General features: G+C 49.3%; 1 long non-coding RNA gene across 2 annotated transcripts; it reads left to right on the forward strand.

Annotated features, from left to right (window-relative positions):
* The first annotated feature begins 1,569 nt into the window (after positions 1-1,569).
* On the forward strand, positions 1,570-27,338 carry LOC131494610 (uncharacterized). Of its 2 annotated transcripts, XR_009253484.1 has the most exons (4): positions 1,570-2,608; positions 4,644-4,717; positions 9,647-9,737; positions 17,740-27,338. It is a non-coding gene; the product is annotated as an uncharacterized LOC131494610 (long non-coding RNA). The 2 variants fall into 2 exon arrangements; XR_009253485.1 differs by lacking the exon at positions 17,740-27,338 and having other exon boundaries at positions 9,647-12,039.
* Positions 27,339-27,545: the final 207 nt, after the last annotated feature.

The following is a 27,545-nucleotide window of genomic DNA, read 5'->3' on the forward strand; positions in this document are numbered from 1 at the left end:
GGGGGTCAATTCCAACCGACATCTACCCAGTTCTGTGAACTTGGGCAAGTCCTATGTCTTTCATCTTTTCCTGAAATTCATTTAACAAAGATTAATATAGTACTTAAGTAAGTAATGAACTATTTTATGTGCTTTACAAACATTAACTCATTTAATCTTTACGACAATCTAGGATGTAAGTATGATTATTAAACCCATTTTATAGATGAGGAAAGTAAAGACAGAAATGTTAAGTAATTTGCTCAAGGTCACACGGCTTCTGAATGGTGGCATGACTCTAAACTCTCCTGGATCTCAGAATCATTATCTGTAAAATGGGGATAAAACATGTTACCTTGCTCATCCCGGCAATTAGTTCCTTTGGGCTCCCGCTGGCTTTCACGTGTACCTCTGTGGTTACTGGAATGAGATACCCTTAAAATGCAACCGGGATGAGGGTTTGGTTCAGTGTTTTGTTCATTGGTCACTACACAAAGGGGTAGTGCAGTTCCTGATGTGTGGTGGGTTGTCAGTAGATGTTAGATGAACAAATGAATTGACCCCATCCCTCTGTGTTGTGTTGAAAGGGACCCAGCTCTTCCCCAAACATGGCTTTCTGAAGCCACAGCCTGTGTCGTATTTATCTCCGAGTCTTTAGATCCAAGGAGGTTTCTGGCAGATAGATGCTCACATTGAATGAAGGAAGCCCCATTTTTGTCTTTTGCCGAATGTCAGAAGTCACCACCTAATCGTGAAGACGTGAGCATATGTAAGTGCCATAAGTCGATGGACATTGACACCTGTGAGTTATGGAGTAATCTTTTGTGGTGAAAAAAAGATAAGGCAGAGGAAATGGGGTTCTTTCAATTGCCGTGTACCAAGCCACTCCAAGTGTAGCGGTTTAAAACAACAAGGATTTATTATTCCTCCCCAAAGTTGGGCGGTTTTCTGTTCTACATGAAGTAGCCAGAGATAATGGAGTAGCTGCACTTGGGAGGGAGCCTGCCAGGGCTGGGACATCCAACATGGTTTCTGCTCTGGACATTTCTTCTCCACACGGTTTACCATCATTTCTGGTCTGGCAGCTGGCTTCTAAGAAGCTGGAGACAGAGCTCTGCACACTCTTGAGGCCAGGCTCCAGTGTCCTGGGGCATCATGGCCGCCACGCGGGTCGTGCAAAGTAAATCACAAGGCTAGACCAGATTCAAGGGCAGAGAAAACAGACTCCACCTCTCGCTGTGAGGAGTAGAATGCATGTACAGAGATGGGAGAAGCTGTTGGCAGCCAGACTGGACACGGTGCCACAGCGGTGGACGAGGGCTAGTGACAGGAACCCCAAATTATATGCATGCAAAAGACCAGCCGTTGGGGGCTAGGCTGTGGTTTGCCTGCAGAAAGTAACTGGTTTCTTACTCAGGTGATCCCCTGGGACGTACAAATTGCCCACCTGCTCTGGGAGGTCTGAGCCGATCAGGCTCTTGGAGAATATCAAGTTTTTTTTCTTCCCATTTTCCAGGTGATGAAACAGAGGCATGGAAAGAAGTGGTGTGTGAACATCATATCACGAGTCAGTGGCAGGCTGAGGGCTGCTCTTGCCAGGTGGTTAAGAGCGTGGACGTCGGGTTCAAACATTGGTTCTGCCACCAAAATGACTGGAAGTTCCTATAATCTTGCCGGACCTCTACCTCTTCATTTATTTGTTGTGGATAATAATGCCTACTTTATAGGGCAGAATAGATAGTCGTGAATAGGATGAGTTCTGGAGCCAGACGAGCTGAGTTCAAATCAGGTTCTTCCACTTATCACCTGTGTCACCGAGGGATAAGTCTTTAATTGCACTATGCCTCAGTTTCCTCTTGTGTAAAATGGGGATAATACTACTACTCATTGTATAGAATTGCTGGGAGGATCCAAGTAGTTTAACATTTTTTAAATGTTTATTTTTATTTTTTTTGAGAGAGAGAGAACACGAGCAGGGGATGGGCAGAGAGAGAGGGAGACACACAGAATCGGAAGCAGGCCCCAGGCTCCCAGCTGTCAGCACAGAACCCACAAGCCGCGAGATCATGACCTGAGCTGGAGTCAGGCGCTTAACCGACAGAGCCACCCAGGCGCCCCAGGATCCAATTAGTTTAAACATATAGAAGCTTCTTGAACAACGTCTGGCACATGATTCACAATCAATGGATATTATCTGTGATTATTAGAGTGTTTCTAGGAAAATTACAGTGAGATAATGCTCACAAAAGCCTTGTATATGTTGCACCCCTAGTAAGTGATAGCTCTCATTAGTGGGACACGAGCCCTTCGGTCCATTCCCCCTCTTCCCACGCTCATACTTGGGGAAGTTTGGAGCAAACAATCCCAACTTCTCTCTAATTGTTGTGCAAGCAACCAGTGTCTTCTTTCATTTGTCACGGTTTGCTCCTCACTGTGCTGTTTACTAGTGGGCAAGGAGATTCTTCTGCCTCTCAAACAGGAAGAAACTTCACCCTCTTGCCCCTCTGCATGTGCTCATTTCCTGCCTTCATGGGGGAAGTCCACCTCAGAAGAATCCTTCCGCTGGAGGAGGTATCCCTCTCTCCCTTTCTGTCCCAGCCTCGCGTCTGACCTGGTAGATAAGTCCCAGGTAAACTTGGGATTCGATCCTTGCTTCGACCGTTACTGGTTTGTCATTATTATCTCAGTGTCCTCACCGGTATTCAGCGTATAACAATAGTATCTGCCTTGTAGATTTTATTGGAAGAATGAAATAAGACAGCGTATATGAGAAGGGTTTATATAGTATCTGCCACATAGCAGGTGGTCAAGAGTAGGTAATGGATTACTGTTATCGTTTCTGTTGTATGTATTCCGAGGCCCAGCTAAAGTGCTCACTCCTCCAGGAAGCCTTCCTGAGCCTCTCCAGATGGAAGTTAACATTTTTCTCCCCCTGGGCTTTCTTCTCACCCTTTCTGTAGTTTTTTGATATCATATTTCTTCTCTAATGTTGAGGTAGAATAATTGAGAAAGGAGTCTTCTCCTTCACGGTAAGCTCAGAGATGAGGTTTTGTGCTGGCATCATCTCTTGGGCTCCACTGGTCTGTTCCGGTCTGGGCACAAAGCAGGTGCTAAAGCAGCATTCAGAGCAGATATCCATTATATCATTTACAATGATAATATATTTAAAAAACGATATCACTATCTATCTGTCTATCTATCAACAGAGCACCTACTATGTGCCAAGCTATGTTCTAAGGGCTATAATGAACCATTCCTTACCTCTCTTCCCCCAAGGTAACAGCCACTCTCTGGCCTCACACAGCCTTTTGGGCTTCTTTTCTGGGATTCCTTTATCTCTTTCAAGCTGCTCAGGCTGTTTCTTTTAGTTGGGCCTCATTTGCAGTAACCCTTGTGGGTGGGGGCAAGTAGGGGCCTCTCCAGGCAAGGAGAGAGGGCTAAAGCACCTTACAGTTGTCTAGCTTTGGGTCTGTCAGCACTCTGCCTCATTTTCCTCCTCTGGAAAGCGCTGCACTCTGTGTTGTGGGATTAAAGAGGATCCTATGTGTCAAAGTGCCTGGCAGACAGTAGGCCCTTCCCAAATGTAATTACTATCCTCTGGCTATGCCCTAAAATTTACTGTACATGTCACAGGTGTGCTAACAGGAGGTGCCCTGCTGGAGATTTAACTTGGGCCTTTGTCCTCCTCTTTCATGAGGAAGTTGCCAGTCACATCAGGGTGCAGGATGGAAAAGAAAGGCACCAGGGCCAGCTTCCCTGAGAAGGACAGGTGCAGAGCAAGTAGCCCTCATGCTCTTGAGGGAAGGGCATGAAAAGGTGTTTCTCTTTCTGGGTATTTAAAAGAGAGCAGGTGTTGGGGTACCTGGGTGGCTCAGTCGGTTAAGCACCGGGCTCTTGATTTTGGCTCAGGTGGTGATCTCACAGTTCGTGAGTTCGACCTCCACATCGGGCTCTGTGCTGACGGTGAAGAGCCGGCCTGGAATTCTCTCCCTCTCTGTTCCTCCTCCACTTGTGCTCTCTCTCTTGCTGTCAAAATAAATAAACTTATGAGAGAGAGAGAGAGAGAGAGGTGTTCCCGCAGTGCTTGTGAGGCAGGGAAAAGGGATTTGGTTGGGGTGCAAAGTGGAATCAGTCCTGTTAGAGGGTTCCTGCTGTCTTCTTGTGCCCTGGGAAGTAACTAAGTATGAGAAAAAGAATTGGAAGAATCATCCTCTAAGAGCTCTACATGAAGCCCCTGGCTGCTGGTCAGGGGCTTGGTTCCACCTTCGTATGTATCCAAGAGATTGTGTAGGCGTGAGTTTCAGCAGGGACATTGTGTGCTGTCAGGAATGTGTGACAGAGAGAATCTCTGGAAGTTCTAAACCGAACAGATTCCAGTTCCTCTCTGTCCGGTATGTGCGAGGACTCATTTTTGTTTTTACTTGGCCTGTCCCCAGGGCTTTGGGACAATTCGTTGGGAAGGGAGGAAATCTCCAGAGGAAGATACCGGACTTTCTGCTTTTAATGCAGATATGTGCTTGAGAGATGAATGGGAACAATAAGTGGAATGTAACCATATTTGGGCTCTGAGTTTACGGAGCAGTTCGTATCAGCTATCCTAATGATCCCAGAGGGCATTGTGAAATGTTAAAAGAGATTTGGTCTTAATTAACTTTTGTTTTTAGGGTTACAAGATGAATAGCTCTTTTGAGGGCAGGGGATCGTCTGTTTCCTGGGCATGGAGGTGGTGACGAAAAAGGTATGTTTGGGACCCAGTCAGAAGGCTGCTGAGTCTGGGTCTTCGTGTCTGTCAGAGTAGTTGGAGAAGATATAAATACAGGTTACTTCTGGGCCAGGGAAGACCTCAGGTGCCTTGCTAAGGGGTCTGGAGTGGCTCTTGGCACTTTAGAAGGAGCAGTCCTGTCTGGCTATAACTGTAAGGGGTCTGGGGATTGAAGAGCTGTCCCATGAGGGCTGATGCAGTCTCCAAGATGGCCGCCCACCTAGGACTCCTAGCGCCCTCAGCCCTCAAACTCCTTATCCACAGTCCATGCTCAAAAAACAGCCAACGCGGCAGCTCCGCGTGGCCAGGATTGCGACACCAATGTGTTTGTTCCCCGTGTTTGTGAAATACCTCGGAGGCACCGTTCCAGTCCCACCTGACTAGTTTTCTGATTGCCACATGGCCCTGGCTCTATCTGCCAATACTCAACCAGGGCTGACAAGTCAGAGATTTTGAGATGTTTGTGGGTTCAGAACCTAAGAGCCCTCATTTCTGTCTGCCTGAGTGAAGAGATTTTACCTTCCAGAAGCTTCTGAAGATCATCTGTGGGGCTTGGAGACAGCTCTGGTACCCTGGAGTGAGTAGGGTGGCCCTGGGCCAGTCACTTGACCTCTCCAAGCTTTTGTCACTTTAACTGCATAATGAGGATAGTAATTCCTATCTTGCAAGATCATGACCTACAAGTATACCACCAGATGGAAGGTCAGGTACCAGGTCACTTACTAGGCTTCCTTTCCCTAAAGGTCACTACAAGCAAAGTTGGCTTCAAATTTCTGAGTCATTAAAATTCAGTCTTGCATTTAATTCTTGCAAATAAATTGCTGTCAATCTTTGACTGAGAGCAGGAAGAAGAGGCCTAGCTAATATATAACATAATGAGAACTCAGAAGCCTCTGGAAATTGGCTCAAGAACATGGCCAGTGTCTGAAACCACAAAAATCCTAGAAGAGAGCACAGGTAGTAATTTCTCTGGCATTGGCCATAGCAACGTTTTTCTAGATATGTCTCCCGAGGCAAGGGAAATAAAAGCAAGTATAAACTTCGGGACTACATCAAGAAAGCTCCTACACAGTGAAGGAAATAATCAACACAACTAAAAGGCAACCTAGGGAATGGAGAAGATATTTGCAAATGACATATCCGAAAAAGCGTTAGCATCCAAGATGTATAGAGGACTTACATAACTCAACAGCAAAAAAATCCCAAATAATCAAATTTAAAATTGGGCAGAAGACATGAATGGAAATTTCTCCAAAGAAGAGATCCAGACGCGTGAAAAGATGTTCATCGTCATTTACCGATAGGGAGTTGCAAATCAAAACTACAGTGAGATATCACCTCACAGCTGTCTGAATGGCTAAAATCAACAACACAAGAAACAACAGGTGTTGGCCATGATGTAGAGAAAAAGGAACCCTCTTTTACCATTGGCGGGAATGCAAACTGGTGAAGCCACTCTGGAAACCAGCATGGAGGTTTTCCAAAAAGTGAACAATTAGAACCCCTCCCATACTACTGCGTTTTTACCCAAAGAATACAAAAGCACTAATTCAAAGGGATACAGGCACCCCTAGGTTTACAGCAGCATTACTTACAGTAGCCAAATTATGGAAGCAGCCTAAATGTCCACCAATAGATGAGTGGATAAGGAAAATGTATATAGATAATGGAATATTATTCAGCCATAAAAAAGAGTAAAATCTTGCCATTTGCACCTATTGGGATATGGATAGAGAGCATAATGTTGAGTGAAATAAGTTAGTCCGAGAAAGACAAATACCATAGACTACACTCATATGTGGAATTAAAGAAACAAAACAAATGAAGAAAGAAAAAAAAAAGACAAACCAAAACACAGACTCTTAACTATAGAGAACAAACAGAGGTTTGCTCCATCCCAAAGGGGAGGTGGGTGGGCATGGGTGAAATGGGTGATGGGGATTAAGAGTACACTCATTACGATGGGCCCTGAGTAGTGTAGAGAATTGCCACGTCACTATATTATATACCTGAAATTAATAAAACATGTATTTTACCTATACTGGAATTAAAATAAAAATAAAGGAATGTGGTCAGTGGTATTCAGCCCACGGAAGCGGGTAGCACAAGACAAATGACCTTATACCTCATTTCCTTCCTCGACCTCCTCCTGCCAACGGGATAAAACCTGAATTTGGGGAGGGGTAAGGCTAACAATTATTGAGCTTCTATTATGTGCCAAGCACTGAGAGAGTAAGAGTGATTATGCATATGTTCTCTCATTTTGTCATTTCCCCAGTCCAAAGAAATAGGCAGCATTATCCTTAAATAACAGTTGCTCGTTTAAGTAATATTCATTGAGTTATTACTATGTACCAGGCATTGCTTTGGGAGTTAGAACGTGTGAGAGAAGAGGCCTTGCTCAAGGTCATGCGGCTGGCCCATAGCCCATCAGGATAAGATCCCTCCTTTACGGAGGCTTTATTCCAGAGCTGTTTTCAATCTGAGATGATGCACAGACAGACAGACCCTCAAATATGCACACACATGCACACACACTTACATGCCCTCTCACACACAATACACTCACGTACCATGCCAATGCACATATTCTCACACGTGCACTTGTGCTCGCACACAAACACACACGCGCACAAATATACCCACAGTTGTGTGGACGCACACACCAGATATGTATATACCTGCACGTATGTTCACACACACCGTTGCGTTCATTGGGAACTTTTCAAACTCCTGGGATCTCTGAATATTTCAGGTCAGAAATATTACAGATACAATCCCGTAAGTTTCATTCCATTAGCTTCCCTCCCTCCCCCTGCTTGTCTTTCTCCTTCCTCCCTTTGCCCCTTCCTCTATCCTTCCCTCTCTCCCTCTTTCCCCTTCTCGCTCCCTCCTCACCTCCTTTTTCTCCGCTTCTTCCCCATTCCGTGACCAGACCTCTCTTCCTGATTTCTGCTAGCACTGACATCTTAGGGAATTATCAGGCCTGCCAGGATCAGGTCGGAATACTTAGCCAGAAAGCAGACTGTCTAAGGCTACCAAAGGCTGAATCTATTTGCCAAATTCTGCCTTGGTTGTGCTCTCCCCCATGCGGCTGCACTAATCCAAAGTCCCCTTCCCACCCCGTTCTCTGCCTCTCTGCCACCAGACATGGCATGCTCAAGTTCAAGTGCAAACCTTGGCCGGGAGTCCTCAGCCCCAGCGGCCACCTCCCTTGCCCTCCCTCGCAGGTGCCAAGTGCCTGTGGAGGCTCCTTCCAAGTGTTTCATCACGCCTCAGGGTGGGGATGCATCTATTTTTGTTTCAACACTTTGCTTCCACCTGGCATTTCATTTGCCAGCTAATATGTGAAGTAACTCATCCCGATGCTGGCGGCATTGGAGGGTGAGGGGCGGGGGCGGGGAGGGGAAGGGGTGCTGCACTCTGGTCTGTAAAGTGTTGGTGGGGGGCTCAGCAAGTCCTACCAGTTGTCCTTTGTGGTCACATAGGAGGTAGGCTGGGTGCTGGGTTTTAGCTCAGCTCACCAGTGTAAGCAATTCAAATTCTTCAGAATATTTCATCATCCAGGCAGCTCAAGGTGGGGGTGGTGAAATTTGACAAACTTTGGCAACTCCCAAGTCTCAGTCCCCAAAGAGTGCCAAGAGTCACCTTACTCGACTCATCTATTGTCCTGTGGTTTCGGGAACCTCTCTCCATGTACATATCGACAACACTTTACCTTTACTATTAAAGGATCTTTTAAAAAAATTTTTTTTTAACGTTTATTTATTTTTCAGAGACAGAACATGAGTGGGGGAGGGGCAGAGAGGGAGACACACACACACACACACACACACACACGCACACACACAGAATCAGCACAGAGCCTGGCTCCAGGCTCTGAGCTGTCAGCACAGAGCCCGACGCGGGGCTCGAACCCAAGAACTGTGCGATCGTGACCTGATCTGAAGTCGAACGCTCAACCGACGGAGCCACCCAGGAGCCCCCGAAGGATCTTAAAAGTGTGCTTACAGACTTCCAAGTACTCACTGAAACCTCTGGACCCCAGGGGCTAGCATTTACCCTCTCCGTGGCCGTCTGGCCACGTTACCCAACTGGGTGAACTTGCTGGAGGCAGGCTGTTGAGGGGAAGCACTCATAAACCATTCCGAGGCACAGGAGACGGCACATTCTGCAGACAACCCGGGAATGGTTGTGACAACGTGCACTTCGTCTGGGGCAAGCTCACTGTAACACACACGGACACACACATGCTCTCTCTCCCCACTAGAGAAGATAAAACAGGAAATGCAAATAGGAGGTCCGGTGAGGATGTTGCTGTGGAAGAGAACACCCCCCAGTGAGAAAGGGAACTGAGTACCCAAGTGCTCGTGGGTGCGGGGCCAGACTTCGGTATCATTCAATGAGAAAGACATGGAATTCTGGAGGTGGGGTTCTCTGGGGCACTTAGCTGATGGTCTTATATGGTGATTGCTTAGGATCACGTCTTGACATTGCAACCAGGTCACCAACTCTTAGTACCCAGAGATCAGAGCCTTCTTGTCCCTCCGCTGTACCGACCTAACTCAGATCCTTTTGTGCAGGGTGTGTTCAGTCAGTGCAGGAAAGGAAAGGAGGCTCGGCTACATTTATATGATGCTATGTCATGTTCAAACCCCTTTACGATGAGTCATCCCCTTCTGGTGGCTGAGCTCACTTTCAGGCATGTGAACCCCTCACCTCCCTTTTCTGGTGCCCGTTTTGGTATATAGCAGCGTCAGGCCGTGGCGAGCCATCTCCTAGCAAGGAAGGCAAGATTCACACATGCATGAGTGTGACCACAAGCTGTGGTGGGTTTACCTAAGCACCGTGATGTTCAGACCACATGCCCTACAGCAGACAGAGGCATCTCCCCTCATGTTACAGATACAGAGGAGGCCTTCTCGAAGCCAGTGGGACCGAACGGGGGCCGCAGGCAAGAAAAGAGGAGATGATCCAGGCAAGAGTACAGCACAAGGTAAACACGAGGTAGGGTTGTGTGCACTTTCATTTGCTCATTATTCTTCTTGTTTACTCACTCATTCACCCAAAACTACTTCATGAGCCCTGTTCCATGCCGGGCACCGTTTCAGCCTCGGGGAGCAGAGCAGTGAGCACGTCTGACTTATGAACGTGTGCAGAGCCAGATCGTGAACAACTATCACAAGTGAAAAAGCATCATCTGGAAAAGACCAGTGTGTCACGGAGGGTGGGACAGGCAGGGGTGGGAGGAGGAGGGTCAGGGAAGGCTGAACCCGAAATGATAAGTGGGCAGGTCAGCCTGGGGGACAGGAAAGGGTGGGAGGAATGGCAAGAACTATTCCAAGCATGAAGCTCCAGGAGCAGAGAGAGCCAGGCGCTTGCGCGACACTTGGACAAGTCCTGTGTGGTCAGGGTGCAGAGAGGGGCAGAGGGAGGAGTGGGTGAACAAGACAGGGGTGAGGAGGTGGGGAGCAGGGGTGGGTCAGGCCGGAAAGAGGTCACGCACAACCTTGTGGGCTATGATAGGGAATTTGGACTTCATCCAAAGCAGTCTAAGCAGGAGATGCTATTGGCTTGCGTTAGGGTGCAGAAAGCGTAACAGTGTGGCAGCTTGGCAGATCTTTTAGGACGGGAATGTCCTACCCCACCCGAAGATTTTCTGTCAGGTTGTTTCCAGCTTGGCCTTTTGTGATTGCACTCCGCGCTGTGCTTGCTCGGCCCTCCCTGGGGGCCTCTTCCTTCCTGTGCCCTCCCTCCCCCACCCATTACATCTTCTTCCTCCATTGCCCGCTTCAAGGGGTCGATGCCCCCCAGTTACCCTATGTCCCCCAGTTACCCCATCACTTTATCCCAAGGAGCTTGTGGCTCTCCTTCCCTCGGACTAAAATCCCCCTTCCACCCTCCATCGAAGTCCTTATTGGGCATTAAACGCCAGGGTGTTTCGGAGCCTGCTTTTCCTCCTCCTAGCTGGGAAGCTTGTGTGTCCCCAACCCGGGGTCTTGAGTAGTGACAGCAGTGCCTCCTAGGGCAGCTGTGAGGGTTTACAAAGCTGCCACTAGGAACGTGCCTTGCCCTGGCCTGGCTCATGTTGGTTCTGTAAATGCTACCCGTGGGTACAGTCATGGCCGCCCAAGCCCTTCCCAATGGCCCCCCACTCTACATCTGCATCATTTCTATCCCTTCTCCGAACTGCCTCACCTCCCCAGCCGTAGTGGACGCCCCCCATCCCCGAACATGGATTTCTGTCTTGCTCATGCTGTTCCCTCAGCCTGCAATGCCCTTCCTTCCCTCAGCACCCTGAGGCCTAGCTCATGTCTTGTTTCCTTTGGAGAATCTTCCATGCGCACTCCTGCCAGTCCGACTCTAAGGCAGATTTAACTCTTCCATTGAGTCTCCCCAGCGCTTGGGGGCCTTGCTTTGTTACAGCACACACGGATAGGTCTTTCTGTGGCTGTTTGGGCTCTGTCTCCCCTCACAAGTGTGTTTCCTTGGGCGGGGACATGTGTCATTCACCTACCGTGCTGAGTACTGGGCACAGAGCCCAGTACTCACAGCTAGCTGGGTGAATGAGTGAACCAGCCTGGTGCCCTTACCCGCTCGGAGGCAAGGACTGTGTCTAACTGATCTTTGGTCCCCCAATGCCCGGCTCCCAGTAGGAGTTTGCTAATTCTCCTTGCCCACCATGGAAGGGTAAGTCGGGCAGGTTTTGGTAGACGTGTTGAAGCAGGGAAAGGCATGGAGGGCCAGGAGGAAGGGCAATCTGGACGATGGGATCAGGGACCAAGAGATGATTCCAAGCTTCTTTGACGAGAATCTGGGGCTGGGAAGCTGGAGTGTCAAGGGAGGCTCAGCCTCTTTTCCCTGGGCTGGACCCTTTCCTAGCCCTGTGGGAGGGAGGACACCCCACCCAGGCCAAAGGGGAGTATTAACGTGTCAGAATGACTCCCAGAATATTTCACGGTCTTATCTGTTAATAATAAAAATGAAATTATATTAAAAATACAGCCATGTGTGGGTTGCAGAACGAGTTAATGATTCCTCACGTAGTTAGATGCGTACCCCTTTAATTGAGGCAGGTAATGACTGTGGTAATAATACCTTGGATCTGTTTATGGGTTCTTTCTTTGGAGAAGCTCAAAGCACTTTCCCTTCCTATCTCATCCGTCTCCCCAACTTCCCAGGGAAGTGTGTCTTATCATCCCCACTGCTTAGGTGTCTGTGCAAGGTGACTCACTCCATGGCTCTGAAGCTCACCTCCTTGTCCCCTGGCCAGGGTGGGGCCCACGTGCCCCTTCTGGGCCTGAAGCACCCCATTTCCTGGGCAACCAAGAAGGCCTGGCTTGCTGTGCAAGACCAAGGGGTGCTGGGGCACCAAAGGAGCAGAGGGATGGGGGCAGGGGAAGAGGGAGGGCGGAGAGACAGGAGGGCCGGCAGAGAAAATGGGAGAAAAGGCAGAATGCTAGGGCGCCAGCATTGTGAGGGTGGGGACCATGTCTTGTTTACCTTCCCTGCTTCTGGATCAAGCACAGAGCTTGGCACATTCTGTGATAGATGGCAATACCTACGGTGGCGTTGAAAACCCAGCTCAAATGTCACCTTTTCCAAGAAGCTTTTCTTGGTTTCCCCAGGTGTCCCCACCGCACGGCCACAGGACTCTCCTAGCCCTTGGAACCACTGTTTATTCTTCTCAGGCAGCTTTGTATGCAAGTTAAACTGTTTAGGTATCAGCCACCCCCATTCAGGTGTGAGCTCCTAGACCAGGCTCCAGTCTGACTCATCCCCTATCCCCAGGATCTGCTAGCACAGGGCTCTCACACAGTAGGACCGCACATAAGGAGTGCAGGTAAGAGAGGGCTTTGAAATCAGAAAGACCCAGATTCAAACCCTCGTTCTGCCTCTTACCAACGGTGTGTCTCGGGAAGCCCCTTGGCCTCTTGTAGCGTTCCCTTCCTTACAGAAAGCGGAGCTGAGAAAGCCCACTTTGCAGGATTGTGGCGAAGTTAGCCACAGCGACCCTGCTTGGCACCTAGTAGGTGCTTATTATTCATTTCCTATGATTAATTTTAGACCTGGTGGTTCCCAGCCCTGGCTCCACATCAGAACCGCCCTTCTCAGGAACAGACGTCCTTGGAAGCCCCCTGGGAAATTCTTAGCCTGTGGGTCTGGGGTGGGGCCAAGGCATCCGCCTTCTAAAAAAGCTTCTCTGGTTCTTCTGATGTCGAGGGTCCCAGTGTTTGTCAATTGGAACATAAGATTGAATGTAAAATTGTACAAAAGTCATTGATTTCTCTGGTGTCTAGGGTCCAGTGCAGGAACAGTGAAATCTTGTGGGCCGAATTGGACCCCAGGTGGGGTGCCTGTGGAGGCAGATAGAATGAAAAAGGGAGGTTCACCCTGGCTTCACTTCACAGTAGCTCTGTGAGCCCAGCCAGCTGTATACCTGCTCCGAACTATATCTTGCTGCTTCCTTTGGGATGGAATAATCATAAGGGCTGATTTCTCCATGTTTTTACATTTGAGGTCCAGATCTGGTGGGCAAAACATCCCCGTAGACTCCACGGCCATCAGTCAACGGGGTCTTGAGGTGTTGTGTGGTCTTTGCTAAAATTTGCCAAGTTTATGAACCAGAGTTCATAAGCATGTATGGCTCTAGCTGGCATCTGACGGACCCCTTTGTGCAGACCCGGGCACCAGCCGAACCTTCTTTCTGGACAGGATCCTGGACCTCTCCAGCCCTGTAGAGGACAAGCGTCAGCACTGCAGAAAGAGCCCAGGCTCTCAGTCCTTGAGACATGACCCGACAATGAGAAATTCTTTTTCAAAGGCTTATTTATGATCCTGGAAAAGAATTTGATGTCATGGAAAAAGACATTTGTCCCAGGGATGAAAGATAGAGTTGCCAACAATGGGAGTCCGGAAAGACCCACACCCATAGTTCAAGGCGGGAGTTACGGGGTGCTGGAGATGCGGAGTCTGGGGTGCGGGGCTCGTGGGAGGCTTCAGGGTCACATTTCATGAAGTAGCCCCATAAAATGGGCAATGGGGCTTGAACATGATGCCGGGCATTTTCTCACATGCTGTTTTCTTCAGTTTTCCCACAGCCCTGAGAGACATTACCGCATCAGCATTCATCGCTCATGACAATCCGCTCTGTGTTACAGATGAGAACACAGAGGCTCAGAGGGGGAGGGTCCCCAAAGTCTCCAGCAACCTGCTGGAGTCACAATTTGAATCCACATCTGTCCAACTCCGATCTGTTTGTTCACGTTCCCCCACTACACTTTACTACTAGGATGGCCACCCCAAAGCATTTGGGTGTATTTAAATACTGTCTGGAACGACTCCCCAAATGTTTCCCCCAGGTGAGGCAGACACCCTCCCCTCCCTGGGAACAGGCCACTCTCAGTGTTGGGAAGGTGGGGAGGTGTCTGGTCAAAGCCACCAAGGTGCTGACTTCCTGTCATTACAGGTTGGGGATAGGGCTGGTCCTCAGGATCCTGAGTGGGGGGCCTGAAGGCGTCTCTCTGCAGGCAGGGCCTGGGGGACGGCCCTGAGCTGGGACTGTCAGTGCTACCGAGCAGGAGAGTGGACAGGTTTGAGGTCTCGCAGAGATTTCCAGATTGAGTATCACCCAGGAAACTCAAAGGGCATGATTGCACAAGGGTGACCTTGATTTGGGCCTAGAAAACAAGAAAGTCTGCTTCTTTTCTGTGAAAGGGGAATGAATCACTTTCCAAGAAGCCAACCCATCCGTTGTCCACCGCACCCCACACGTGAGCTCAGAGCAGCAGCCCTGCCAGGGCAGAGCGGAGCAGGGAAGGTGAGATGTCAGTGGCATCCTGCCCGTCTCTCTTCTTCCCTTTCTCCACTGACAGCGAGGAGGTCAGGGGATTCGACCGGGAACGGTCCCCTTAGAGTGGCTGAAATTCCTACCCCTGGCATTTCCCTGTGTCACGGCTGGGTACTGAGGCTGGCAGAGGGGCAGCTGCACCAAAGGCACAGAGCCAGAGGATGTAAAAGCCACCGAGGCTGTGGCACAAGTGAGGGGCAGAGAAGAGCCTTCTCTGGCTTCCCTGCCTATTATCAGTCTGCAAAGTCCGAAACCTCGCTTTGAATCCTAGCTCTCCCTTTATGTTCCTTCCTCTCCCCCCAGCTCCCAGCCCTCAGATCCCATAAACACATAGCAACCTCAGACGAGTCATTCTAACTTTTCTAGGTCTTAGATTTCTCATCTGTGTAATGGGGATAACATTACCTGCCTCCTAGAGTCGAGAAAATTCAAGCAGATTAAGCAGGAGAGGTGGCCCTGACCTGCCGGGCAACCCTTACTCTCTCCAAGGCTCAGTCTGCTCACCCATAAAATATGCCCTTGCCAGGAGTAGTTGTTAAGGCTCAAAAAAATAGGACAATGCTCCTGGCATATTCGAGGTGCCAAGGAAGTGTTAATTGCCATGCTCATTCTTTCATAATTTTGCCATAAGAGAGATTTGGATCTGAAGATGTCAAATGACTCCAGGGATTGGTCTTTTCTGGATCCCTAGTCCATAAGGTGGGTTAGAAATAGCACATATCTCATAGAGCTATTGTAGGGCTGAGGTGAGAAAAGTACCATTGTAGAACAGCGCCTCCCACACAGGAAGTGGCTCATAAAGGTCAGTTTTGTGGTCGGCTCTAGATAATTCTTTCTGCTAGTGACGGAGTCCTGGCTGGCGTGTTGGCCTCAGTGGTCAGACAGGGCTGAGCTGACTCACCCTGAAGTGACAGGTCTGGGCAGTGACAGCCTAGATTGGTTAGGTGGGAGCAGCTGGGCTCCTTGCTGAGACCCCAGGAGCAGCTTGGGTATTATTTTGCAACAGAGATTACCTTTGACTTCGACCAGTCCTAGAGATGGTGGGAAAGAGGGTTGTCCATGACCATTGGATGCTCCTACATTTTCTCATGGCTAAGGAGGCAGATGGGGGCAGTGGTAGGGCGGGCTGTGGTCTTTTACTGGATGCTGACCTACTAGGAGGCCACTATGGCCACAACTTCCATGGTGTTGGGCAGTGAGCACTGGACAGACAGGGCCCTAAAACCTGTTCCTGGCCAAGTCAGACAGGACGTGCTTCCTTCTCAGGAGCTTGGAGGAGGTAGCTGGATGGTGTTTTAGGCTTTGAGGCCATGTTTCTAGACTCTAAGTCCAGTGCTCTTTCCATCACATTGTGTATGTCCTGAGTCGTGGAACCCTACCCTGGGAGCTCAGCCATTGATTTGTGGCAAATGGCGTACTGGATGCTCAGGGAGCACAGAGGAAGAACAGAGGTTCAGAGAAAGTTTTTGGAGGAGGTGACTTTTGAGCCAGGCTTTTTAGAGGGAGATGAGGGAGAAAGCAGTTGTCCCCACTTCCTCATCTCCCGCCCATTTCTCCAGCTCCACTCATTGCAGTCTCCCTTCTCCCACAACATGGAACTGCTCTCGCCAAGGTCATCAGCGACCTTCTTGCGGCAAATCCAATCGATGTCCCATAGCCCTTCTCTTAACAAATGTGGGGGTCATTTTTGACACTGAGCTCACTTCTCCTTTGACTTGCAGTTCTCCTCCTGCCTCCCCCGCTGTCACTTCCTGGTTTGCCTTGTGAATTCATCTTCGCTTGTAACCTGCCTATCTACTATCCACCCCATCCATCCATCCATCCATCCATCCATTTATTCTATCTATCTATCTATCTATCTATCTATCTATCTATCTATCATCTATCTAGTTAAGGAGAGTGTAATGAAGGCACTATTTACAAAAGTATGGAAGGATTAGGAGAATGCAACAGAAATGGTGAACACTCTAGTGTGAATAATATCAGGGAGCCATTAGCTGCTCCAGGTTTGAAGGGAAAGCCAAGTGGTTATCAGAACCCAAAGACTATAGCTATAAGAGGGGCCTGCGACAGAGGGGCCCAGCCAGCCAGGGGTATAAATAGCCTGGACTCTCTTCCTGCCCTCTGATGCAGTTCACAAAGGCCAGCCTCCCGTGCTCCTTACACTCTGACATTGGCCTGCTATGCTGTCTGAGCCCCTTTCCCTTTTCTCCATGTATTACCCCAAGGGCTCCTCTGTTCCAATGGCTGATGGCCTGAAATTGCTATCTGGTGCCAAGACTTCTGTCCTGACCACCTGGCCACCCAACTGTCTACTTACTGGACATCTCTAAACGTCCTTCCGGCATCACGGACTCAGCATGTCCACAGGGGACCTCATGGCCCTTTCCTAAACTGTTTATCTTCCCACATTTCCTTCCTGCGTAGATGGCGTCTTCACTCATCTTGTCATCCAAGTCAGGGCCTGGGATTCATTCCTGACTTCTGCCCTTGCTTTCCCTTCTACACCCCTCACCACGTCCTGCCAAATCCACACCCAGACATTTGACACACACACAGGTCCTCTCCACCCCCCACTTCCGCCCTGCCCACTGACTCCCTGTGCTTGGACCCCTCTCATCGCTCCCTGGATTATGACAACTGCTTCCAAATTAACCTCCTGGTTCCTTTCTCACAGCCTCGTGGCAGGGGCTACTAGCTGCCTCTGAAGGTCCATTCTCTCTCCCGTCTTAGCTGAAGAATGCCAGCTTTCAGTTAGGTATGTGGCCAATGGTCTGCTGGCCAGATAGAGCATCAAAGACAACATGTGGCAGGCTTCTACAGCTAGGAATGACTATGTGCCTAAGTTCTGGCAGAGAAGATGTAAGTGATGTATTATGTGGCGGCGCTAGAAGGTTTCCTTAAAATGGAGAGGGTGCCTTGCTCGTTCCTGGCTCTATTCTGCCTCCTGGGACAGGGTTCTGGTGGCTGGAGCTCTAACAGCTACCTTGGGCCATTTGGACAATGGCCTTCCACAACCGGAAGAATACCCTGCGTGAAGTGTACCGGCCACAAGCCTCTATTTCTGGACTTCTTCAATGCAAGGTGAATTAAATGTCTAACTTGATCAAGCTACTATTATTTTTTGTTTTCCTGTTATTTTCAACAGAGCGTAATTCTCACCGCTGCATCTTATACCCGGGGGCAGAGCTGCAGATGTTTCTGCGTCCCAGAAACGCCTCCCTTGGGCCACCTGATTCCAGCGCAACAGTGAGGACGGTTTGCGCACACTGGGCCTGTCCTATTTCAAACATGCAGGGCTCGTTCAAAACCACAGTCAGTGGAAGGTCAGTCAGACTCTGTGCCTAGAAGAGCAATGGGTGGAAAGAGAATTAATGCCTCCCGAGGCAATCTGCGAGCAGTGGGGACTGCAGGTTGGTGACAACGTGAAGGTCATTAATGGTTTCTCAGAGGCTCCCCAGCAGGACTGAGTTCTGCTGTTCACAGAGGTAACTAGTTCAATAACACACCTCTTATAAGGGGGGGGGGGGGTCTTACCCCCCAACCCCAACTCACTCTCCTCGCGCTGTCACTGCTGCTTCCTGGGATCACCTCACAAACAAACCACCCGCACCCACTTTCTGGTCTCAGGCTCTAATGCTGGGGAGCTGACAGGGTTTGCTCTAAAATGTGGCTCTGTTTACGCCCTTCCCCTCCCCAAAGTCCATTTCGGGAGCCCATTAATTCCTGGATGATGGTACATTTCCTGAGCCTGTCCCCCAAGACCCTGCTGGCTCTGGTCACTTCTCCCCCAAAGCCCTGGCCCTTGCCTCTTGGCCCCGATGTGCCCTTTGCTCCGGCCGTGCCAGGCTACAGTTCACGCTCTGGTGCCTTCTCACTAACTGGAACATTCCTTACCTTACCCCATTGCAAAAGCTCAGGTGTCCTTCACCACACTGCTCACGTGTCCTGTCTTCTGGAAAGTCCTCCCTGACCTCCCGCATGCAGCTGGAGCTGCTCCCCACTTATGGTCTCATTTTTCCTTTCCGCCATACTCGAATTGGCTAGTTAGCTGCCCTCTCTCCCTCTTGACTCTGTGCTCCTTTCTAGAGCAGAGACTACATGCACCCTATGCAGTTTTGTGTCCCGGGCCTAGTGCTCAGCTGGGACAGAGTTGAAATGTGGCAGGGTGAGCGGGGACAGGACCAGGAGACGCAAGGCCCGGCGAGGGGCACATGCGTGGTACCTTCCTGGGCTAAGGGCTCCACATCCCCAAGGCCCGTCGCCCCAGCACCCCCACTCCTCTAAAATTTGGTCTCTTGTCCGTTCAGCCTCAGGTCCCGCAACCTCACCTTCTGTTCAGAGCTTTAGCCACACCCAGTGTTTGCTGAACACCACAGACTCTTAAGCCACCCTGACTCTGCTCACAACCTTCCCTTTACTTGGATTACTCTAGCTGCCCCTCCCCCCCCCCACACCCCCAGGAATTTCTCCCTGCCCTTCAGGGCCCTTATCAAGTACACGTGCATCCATAAGCCCTCACCTGCCAGGAACTGTGCCTTGTACGTTGTAGGTGCTTAAGAAGCTGGTTGTGGTTGTATTGGGTGTGCTGGGTGGAGTGGGGGTCATGGATATATGTATTTCATAAATACTTACATTGGGCTGAATATATCCTAGGCACTACTCCGTGTGCTGTGCACTGGTGAACTAAGTCTTTTAAATGCTTATTTTTGAGAGAGAGAGAGAAAGAGTCATCAGAGAGAGAGAGGGGGCGATAGAGGATCCAGAGCGCCCTCTGCGATAACACAGAGAGCCCAACGCGGGGCTCGAACTCACAGAGCACGAGATCGTGACCTGAGCCGAAGTTGGATGCTTAACTGACTCAGCCACCCAGGGGCCCTGAACTAATTTAATATACATAGTTCTATAAGGAAAGTCTGACTGTTATGCCCCACAGAGAGGCTGCTTAACTTTTCTAAGATTGCATAGCTAGAAAGTGCTACAGAAAGGATTTGAACCCAAGCAATTTGAGAAGGACAAACGTTCTTTTGCAGGCACGGGGGGCCATGAAAGGGCTTTGAGTTCTGTCGGTGTGGAAGCACTGAGGGTAGCTCTGGACAGGACCAGGCTACACAGACGTGAGCTGTGATTTTACTGGGCTGTGCAGGCTTGAAGTGACCGTAGGACAGGGGGATTCAGGGGCTGTTCCTCAGGTCCCCAGGACAGTGGAGGTGGCTCTCAGGTCCTGGGGAGCCTTTGCTGTTGAGACAGAGCATGTGGGATGGCAAGAGGACCTTTTAAATGGACGCTCTAAACTGGAAGGAGAAAATCAAATACTTGCTATTTCGATCAGACTCCCTTTCTGGGAGCTCTGAGGCCAAGCCTGGGTGATCAGGGCAGCTGTGGACCCCTTGCAGGTGGCTGGGAACAACTTTAGAGGCCTGGGCTTCAGGTGAGGTGTGGACATTGGCCCGATCTTCACCGAGCAGGGCGCTGGAGGAGTGTGACTGGCAGGGAGTCTCTCTTGACTCCATGAGCCTACTTTCTGCTCTGCCTTGGTAGGTGAGAGGGGTTCTCAAAATAGCAAAAATGGTGTTTATGAATGGATGTGGGGATCACAGGAAGACCCCCGTGTCAGTGGTCAGAAGCTTCGATGTAATATACTGGGTGATTTTGGTGGCAAGCTATTTTCCCTCTATGGGACTCAGTTTCCCCATTTGTGAAATGCAAAGGTTGGGCTGGAAGCCCATGAAGGGCTCTCCTAGACTGATGTTTAATGATTCTTCCTCGGGAAGCAGGAGGAAGGAGGGAAAATGGGGTCTGTTATGGCCTGAATTGCGTCTCCCCAACCTTCATCCAGATGTTGAAGTCTTAACTTCAGAATGGGACTGTATATGGAGACAGATCCTTTGAAGAGGTCATTAAGGTGAAATGAGGTATTTGGGATGGGTTCTAATCCAACCCGACTAGCGTCCTTACATGAAGAAGAGTCTAGGACACAGACACACACGGAAGGAAAGCCATGTGGAGACACCAGGAGAAGATGCCCATCTAAAGCCAAGGACGGAGGCCTCAGAGGAAATCCACCTGCCAAGACCTTGGCCTTGGACTCCTAGCCTCTTGAACTGTGAGAAAATCCATTTCTGTTGTTTAAGCCACCTGGTCTGGAGTCCCTTGTTGTGACAGCCCTAGTAAACTGAGACAGGGTAACACCACCGCAGATGCAATGGCGGTGTCCTCCAGCTGCGGTGTCTGGGGCCAGGCTAAACCCGAGAGGAAAGCAGTGCAGACAGGACAAGGGGAGGGGTTCAGAGCAGGTCATCCTGGGCAGTGTGTACAGAGCCTGCTATGTTGTCAGGTCTAGATGAGTAAGCCCTAGCCCTGCCCTCAAGGAGCTTCTAGTCTTCTGGAGGAGACAAATACACAGTGACCCTTGTGCAGTGAGAGCCCTACAGTGATGAAATATATATACCATGCAGATGCAGGAGGCCCGGGATGACCTCACAGAGAAGACGCTTTGAAGGGTCAGTCGTCGTACTCGCCAATTAGGGACCAGAGGGAAGAGCATCTTAGGCAGAAAGGCCGGAACGTACGACGGCACAGAGACCCACGTGATTCCGCGAAGGGAGGGAGGGAGGCAGGATGCTGGCCAGCAGGACGGGACTGGATCAGACAGACCCAGCCGCGGAGGATGGACTTCCTCCTGATTGGACTGGGGAGCCTGTGAAGGGTTAGGAGGGGGCTGATGATGCAATTCAGCATCAGAGGGAACATCGCTTACAAGCATGGGGGTCTGCAGCTAGACCCCCTGGGTCTCAGCAGTGCCGCTTACTAGCTGGTTGACCTTGAGCGGGTTACTTATTCTCTGGGAACCTCTGTTCTCACCTGTGAAATGATGGTAACAGCATGTGCCTTCTAGGTTCGCCACAAAGATTAAGTGAACACCTACTAACATGCTTTCCACAGTGCCTGGCAGGTTGATGGCTCTTAATTCACCCTGGTTGTTGGCTCAGCCTTGGTTTTGACACCTGCTCTCCTGGGGCTGAGACCATTATTTCATCAACCCTTTCCATTTGGTGAAGTGAGGAGTGAGGTCAGCGTAGGAAATCAATCATCACAAACTGGAACCAGGAACTGAGAGGTGCAGAGGCTGCTGGAAATGCAAGAACTTGCCAGGACGCATTTCTGTAGGGTTCTAGGAGTCCTGGCCCTCAGCGGGGCACCCTCCGACACCTCGTAGGTTTGTGACGCACGTGGAGGAAGGAACTGAAAAGGGGACCTGAAAGATGTGTTTTCTCAGAAACAGGCAAAGGGGGGCAGCAGAATTGGGGGTGGGGGTAGAATCACAGCCCCTCAGGACTGAGAGGCCCTCAGAGGTTATCTGGCCTACAGATACCAAAATGGCAGCCGCTGCATTAGCCTTGGCTCGAAGACCTGCTTTAGTTAACTTTATAGTGTTTGATAGGATTAAAAGGGGCAAAGAGTTACTAGTTTTTATAATTCAACATTTTTCACAAAACATCCAGATGTCCACCTTCTGATGAAAATCAGAACATCTGGGAACGGTAGGCCAGCATTTCCATTTGGCAAGTGTCAGCAGCAACTGGATGGCCAATGCTGCCACATCAGGTTCCCTTAGTTCATTTTTGTTTTGTCCCTGCCCTGTTCTAGTAGGCATTTGCTCGTAAGATCACCAGGTGTAGGCCAGTATTCTTATTTTACAGATGAGGAAACTGAGACCCAGAGTGAGGATTTACCCCATCCAATTTTACACAAGTGAGTGATCGAGCTCAGAAGGAACTCTGGGTCTCCACACACTCAGCCAATTTCCACGCTCTGGGTTTTTTCCCCCTTTGCCTCAGTGTCCTGGTGGGAAGGACCAGGGAGCAAGGGGACATGGTCTGCTTTTACCTTTAATTGATGGTAATTTAAAATTTTGTTTAATGTTTAGTTAGTTTTGAGTGAGAGAGAGAAAGAGAGGGAGACAGAGAGCAGGGGAGGGGCAGAGAGAGAGGGAGACACAGAATCCGAAGCAGGCTCCAGGCTTCGAGCTGTCGGCACAGAGCCCGACGCGGGGCTCGAACTCACGAACTGTGAGATCATGACCTGAGCCAAAGTCGGACACTTAACTGACTGAGCCACCCAGGCGCCTTTCATCAGTGGTAGTTTTAATAGTAACAGTAGTTATCTGTTAAAAGCCTACAAATTATCGGGGGCTTCATCCACATTTAATCCTCATAACAAACCTGGAAAATAGATGTTATTATCCCAGTTTTTCAAATGAGGAGTCTGAGGCTCAGAGAACTCAAAAAAGGTTTGCCTAAGGCCACCAGGCCACTGCATGGTGGAGCTGGGACTTGAATGGGGTCTCGCTGAAGCTAAAGCTCCATGCCTTTGTTGCAGGCCTATTATTAATTGAGCACTGGGTTAGGCCCTGGAAGCTGCAAATCTTGGAAAGTTCTGGAGGCCACAGTCTGAATGATTTACCAATGGGCAATTTGGACAGCTGAAGGCATGTCACAGGAGGTTTTGATTTGCTGAAGTCCCATGAGCTTCACGAGAGAGGGGTGACCTTATCTCTCCCTGGGTCTGTCCACCTCTTTCTTCTCAGGCAGTCCTCATCCTGGGAGGGGGCACTGGGAAAGGAGTGGGGAGACCTGGCCGAGGCTTCTGTTTACGAATACAGAAGGCTTGCTCATCTTCAAGAGCTCCCCACTCCCCAGCGTCCCCACGCTGGGTTAATGGTCCCAGCTGAGGATTCCCTAGCACTGTGACCTGACCTTGCACATGGCAGTTGTCTCTTGGTGTGGACGTTTCCTTTAGTTTGTCTGTCTTCCCTCTTTAGATTGTCTGCTCCCTCTGGCCAAGGGTCGAATCTCATTTATGTCTATATCCCCACCACATCGCCCAGTACATGACTCACAACGGGCACAACTATGGGCCTCTGGAATGAATGAGTGAATGAATCAATGAATGAAGGTACAATGAAGGAACTATTTTTTCTTCTTTTTTTTAAAGCTTATTTATTTATTTTGAGAGAAAGTGAGAGAGCACAAAAGTCTGCAAGCAGAGGAGGGGCAGAGAGAGGGAGGCAGAGAATCCCAAGCAGGCTCCTTGCCGTCAGCAGGGAGTCCTATGGGAAGCGCCATCCCACAAACTGGGAGATCATGACCTGAACCAAAGTCACGAGTCGGACGCTTAACTGACTAAGCCACCCAGGCTCCCTGAAGGACTATCTCTTCTTTTTGAGGCTTAGTCTCTGGGATCTGAATCTTGGCTCCACACTTACTGAGTAGCATGGACAAATTCTCTAACCTCTCTGGGCCTCAGTTTCTATAACTGTCAAATGGAGGTGATAATCATGCTTATCTCATTGTTCTTTGTTAGAGTTGATTTCTTACCCGTAAAGGACTTAGCACAATATCTTGTACCATGCTGTCTAATACAGCAGCCACTAGTCACATGTGGCTATTTAAATGAACTAAAATAAAAAAAAAAAATGATCTAAAATTAAAAATTCACCTTTAAAGCAAAAATCAATTGCACTAGCCACATTTCAAGTGGCTGGTCTAGAACCACATGCGGCTAGTGGCTGGTATATTGGGCAACCCAGCTAGAGAATGTTTCCATCACAGAAAGTTCTATTGAACAGAGCTGGTCTGGAACATAGTAAGTTACTATTATTCTTACCGTTACCGTTACTCTCTCTCAGCTCAAGGCGGAGTGGAGTGCCGGGTTCTCTTTTGCACTAATGGTGGAGAGTTGCCCTCATGGCAGAGAAGGCTGAGACCGGACCCTGTGTGCGTCCTCTTCCTGGAATGCTTTCCCCTGACCATCACCTGGGCACTTCCTACTTGTGCCAGTGCCTGAGTGTCGGGCTTTAAAAAAGTCTTCAAAAGGCTGAGCCCAACATAAGAGCTCTCCCCTCCTCTATGAGGCTGGGCTCTCTTCAAGGGCAGGAGTGGGTTTTATTCATCCCTGTGTCTCCAGTGCCCAGCATTTGGCAAGCACTCAAGATAAGCTCGCCGAGGAAATAGAGGGGCTGAGCCTACAGGTTTCCAAGGATCTAAGGCGACATGTTTGCGTGGCTTTGTGGCTGCATCAGAGGCTTTGTGCCTGGGAGTGTGGAAGAGAGGGGGTGCTAGGAAGCAGACTGGGTCCGTGGACAGGAAGCAGGAGCATAGGAAATACTGGCAGGAGAGTGCGTGGCCTTCGAGACTGGTGGAGGCCACCAGGGACATTACTAGAAGCACAAGGTGAGTGGGTGGGTGAACAGACATCCCCGAATTAAGGGGAGAACTGTCTTGTGCACAGGAGACATGCCAAGGCCTCCCTGAATCTGAGAGGAGGGACCAAGGTTTCAGGACACCCTGGTGGGGGTGGGGCAAGCCACTAGCATCACTTAGTTTCTGTAACACGTCCCCATTTGTCTTCATTTTTGTCCTGTCCTGGTGGGGCTTGGGGAAATGAAAGTTTACCCATATCTTTTAGTCTGTAATCACAGAGACTCTTTAGTTTGGCTTCTCTCATAACTGCAGATTCTTTCTTTTATGGGCGTGTTTTCTCTGCCAAGTCTGTATTGTTTCAAGGAGAAGCAGGATGTCTCAGGTAAACTGTTGTATTTTTTTGTATGTATTTATTTTTTTAAATCATTTATTGTCAAGTTAGCTAACATACAGTGTATACAGTGTAGTCTTGGCTTTGGGAGTAGATTCCTGTGATTCATCGCTTACATACAACACTCAGTGCTCCTCCCAAGTGCCCTCCTCAATGCCCATCACCCATTCCCCCCCCAACCCCCACCGCCTTCAACCTTCAGTTTGCTCTCTGTATTTAAGAGTCTCTTAGGGTCTGCCTCCCTCTCTGTTTGTAACTTACTTTTCCTTCCCTTCCCCGATGGTCTTCTGTTAAGTCTCTCAACTTTCACATGAGTGAAAGCATATGATAACTTGTGGTGATCAGGCGTAGTCTTCTGTAATCATCTCACAGATCCGAGGCCCATTTTAGGGGAGGGGTGTGTCTTTTGCCCCCCACAGTCATTGGAAGCCACCACTGCCTACAAATCCTCTCCTGCTCAAATCTCTACCTGACCCTCCCTGCCCTAAAAACTCCTTAAGCCGCTCCCTTTTGATATCAGGGTCAGCCTCAACTCTACATTGAGGTCCACGTGGCTCTGTGACGTCTGGCCCTGATGGCCCTGATGCCCGTCCGTCTTTAGCCCCCAGCCTCTCCTTCGCACTCTCTCTGCCCCCACCAGCCTCACTCAACTTTCTGTTTTCCCAACCATCCTGCTTTCTATCAACACTGGGACTTTGTGTGTGCTTTTTCCACTGCTTGGTTCCGTCGGCCCCTGCCTTGTCATCTGGCTGACTCCTGCTCATTTCTGAGGGCTCAGCATAGATGTCAATCCTCTAAACCTTCCCCTCTGCATCCTAGGACTCTCTGGGATGGCCCACACCTGCCACCTGTCACCTGCCATCTATATTGTAATTACGAGCTGAGGCCTGCATGCTGTCCAGGTGGTAAGCTCTGAGCAGGCAGGGCCACGACTGTCTTACTAATGATTGTCCACTCAGTGTCCGGCCGAAGGCGTAGAGGATGCTTGGTGATACCTGATGAATGAGTCAAAAAGGTGAATTAATCAATGTCATCATCAATTTCATAAGCCACTCTCTGATTACTGGTTCTGACAGTCTTGAGAATGCCTTTCCACTTGAATGTGGAAATGACTTACTCATCACAAGAGTTTGCTCATTTACTTGCCCCCCAAAATAAAATAAAATTATACCAATGGCTTTGTGTTCATTTGCTTTTACAGCTCAGAGGTTATTAGCGTGGACTTTGGGGTCAAACTGCCTGGATTTGAATTCCAGCTTTGCCCGTTAGGGGCTGTGTGACATCCTGTATATTACTTAACTTTTCTGTACCTCAGTTTCCTCGTCTGTAATATGGGGATGGTAATAATATGTATACAATATGATTGCTGTGAGGCTTCAATTAGATTACACTTGTAAAGAGATAGCCCCTAGCACACAGATGTGCTATATAAAATTTGTTAGGTAAAGTAAATAAAGATAAAGCTCAAATAATAAGGTGGTCTCTTTGATGATAACCTTTTGGGGTAAAGCTTTGGCATGGTCCTAGCACAAGGCAAATTCGTGTCAGAGGGGAAGTTCATTTTCAGTGTGTGGCCATCCCCTCTTCCCACTCTTTTCTCGCCCTCTGTGGTATTTCATCCCACTCGTAACTCCTAGAAGTCTCATCCTTTTCACCTTCTCCATCTAGCAACTGCTTTCAGATCTGTTAAAAAGACCAGTTAATACTCTAGTGCAAACGACTTCTAGGGTTTAAGGTATCTCCTCCCCAAAATATTGTCTTAACATGAAGCGCCCTAATTCCAAGAATCTGGGAGGGTAGAAAAGCCTTGTTACTACATGTCTAAGGACAGCAGACTTTGGCCAGGCTTATTTATGACATCTCCCAGAATAAGGAATCAAGAGTGGGAGGGTTAGGCTCATGGAGCTTAACACTGAGAATCTTGGGGACACATTGGGAAGAGAGAGAAAAATGTACCATCTAATAACAGTGGATGAGTTTAAAATAGAAAATCAGAGTTCTAGCTAGCCCACACTGTCACTCCGAGGCTACTGAGCCCTCAGGTGCCATGTGACCCGCCCTCAGAGGAGAGCTGCGGTCTGAGGGTCAGCGTGGCAGCGGCCAGAGCTCAGCATGGGACCCCCTGGCAGGAGGCCGCCTGGAGCCTGTAAATGACGCCACTGTTTGAAGTTGTATGCAATCAAAAAAAAAAAAAAAGTCAGGAAAAAGAACGAAAACCAAACCACTTAAAATTTTTGGGACAACATCCCTTGCCAAACTTTTTTTTTTTTTTTTTTTTTTTAAAGAAAAAACGAACCTGGAGTCAGTGAAGCAAAGAGGAAAGTGGCGTCTGGGCCTGCTCTGAGGGCAGACGGCAGC

This window comes from Neofelis nebulosa, chromosome 14 (genome assembly GCF_028018385.1).
Source record: "Neofelis nebulosa isolate mNeoNeb1 chromosome 14, mNeoNeb1.pri, whole genome shotgun sequence".
Taxonomy (NCBI): Eukaryota; Metazoa; Chordata; class Mammalia; order Carnivora; family Felidae; genus Neofelis; species Neofelis nebulosa.